Below are 2,100 nucleotides of genomic sequence, written 5' to 3'. Positions count from 1 at the left end.
TTTTTAATAAAAATGAAATCATTATTTGACCATAATAATGATTTTAGATTACTTGTATTGTGTAACCTTAGTATTTTATTTGACTTCTTCAATTTATGCAAATTACATTAAATTTCTTTATCTCAATTATTATTTCTCCATCAACTACATGTCTTTGTTTGCCTATAAATATATCCCTAAGAATGACAATTAAAATCACTAATTACAATCACATAAATAGTTAATTACTCTTGTGTTAGCACAAAACTTGGAAAAAGAAAATGGAGAAGGCACCATTCCTTAAGGTTTTCTTGATTTTCTTTTTGCTTATGTTGTTTGGTAAGCAATTTTCTTATCAATTTATGTTTATAAGATTTAAGTTAAATATATCAATCAGTAAAGTAATGTTTACCTTTACAAATGTTGATTATCTATTATAAAAAAATTGTGTATGTCACTGACTTACTCGACGATGTGAATATTGGTAGGAGAAGAAAGCCACGCGGAAATAAGATGCACTAAGGATGCTGATTGTGCTAATCTGAGATGTGCAGAAACACAACCCAAATGTGACTTGGCAAAACATCAATGCATCTGTCCAACCCCACCAAATTGTGGAACAAAAAGGGTTCATAAGACTGACCAAAAATGATTTACAATGTTTGTTATTCATATGCAAAATTGAACCATACTTTATATATTTCCTTTTCATACTTGATAGGTTGGAAAACGGTCCGATTTGCTCCTTTTGACTTCTTACTATTGTTCAATGTATCTTATATTTAATGAATTATGTTTAAGGGTATTAAGGAATATCAAATTTTGATGAATCCCTAAATGATCATAAGAAAAAGATTATTTATAAGTGTTAAAATCAAAAGACAGGAACAGATCAAAATGATTATAGTTTTGTCAATAGTCAATCTCAACTAGCTTGCTAACAAGTTAAAGTTTTGTTGGAAAAAATGATGAATGTATTTTCGTATAACTTACAACAAGTTTAACTATATATTAAGGAAAAAATGATTACTTAAAAACTCATCATTTATATAATTTCATAAATCGTTGTTAATCAATTTCGATGAAAAGAAAAAAAAGAAAAGGAAACAATTATAGTACAACAACTAAGAGGGAAGCCGAAAGTGCATCCTTTTTCTAAAAATTAAGAGATTTGATAACCTGTTAGAGGTCCACAATTTGAATTTGTACGAAGCATCTTGTAGGTGCATTATTTCTTACTCGATCACATGAGCTACAAGTAGTCCTACACATCGAGCCGAGCCTAACCTATCTCAATAGTGGTTTTCTAAATTTTAACTGAGCCCAGGCTGGGCCAATCATTTTATATTAAATCAAAAATATAATTTAAGAAAGTCTATAATGATGATTATGATTAAACAAGCACCGTGAAAATGTTATTCATTATTTACATTATTAAGTTAAGAACATATAGATAATTTTAGTTGTCACCTAAGAATGAATATGTTAAAATAACATTCATGTTAAATTGATTTTTCTATTTAAATATGATTTAAGAAATTAAAGGACATATGGCCAAGCCCTCGAATACAATGAGGACTCACCAATCTTCATTTTCTTGATCTACAATGGTCCTAGCCACGAGGATGGAATCCAATATTTCCAAAGACTAAACTTATATAAAATGTAGAAAGATGGGATTAGAACAAGATGTACTAAGTATGAAGCCATGCACAAAACATTTAAAACATTCTTAAAAGGGACATTTAGTTGAAACAATGTTTTATGAAACTTTTGAACATCTTCTTAAAAGAGTTGGAGCACAAAAGTCATAAGCAACTCACGTGTAGTTCATTAAAGCACAAGGATAGACACATCATCATAAACATAGTCTGTAGGCATAGCCATAATGCACAAATCCATTACATAAGACGTAATACACATTCGTAGTCAATACTAAAAATCAAAGGGCATTCATGTTCATGTCATGTCATAAGTAAGGTTATAGCAAAAAACCATAGCATGCATACATAAGTTCATGTTATAAGGAAACCACCCCACAACCCTTGTGATAAGCCTACTTGTATACATGTGAAGTCCCATATCCCCACATGTACCGAGTAAAGCTTAGTAAAGAGTCAT

At 30.0% G+C, this 2,100-nt stretch overlaps 1 long non-coding RNA gene across 1 annotated transcript; it reads left to right on the top strand.

Moving 5' to 3' along the window:
* The first annotated feature begins 217 nt into the window (after nucleotides 1-217).
* Nucleotides 218-692, top strand: LOC114074317. The gene is made up of 2 exons (XR_003574679.1): nucleotides 218-318; nucleotides 468-692. It is a non-coding gene; the product is annotated as an uncharacterized LOC114074317 (long non-coding RNA).
* Nucleotides 693-2,100: the final 1,408 nt, after the last annotated feature.

The sequence above is a fragment of the Solanum pennellii genome, chromosome 10 (genome assembly GCF_001406875.1).
Source record: "Solanum pennellii chromosome 10, SPENNV200".
Lineage (NCBI taxonomy): Eukaryota > Viridiplantae > Streptophyta > Magnoliopsida > Solanales > Solanaceae > Solanum > Solanum pennellii.
The sequence above is the reverse complement of the archived record's forward strand: the minus strand, read 5'-3'. Positions and strand labels throughout refer to the sequence as shown.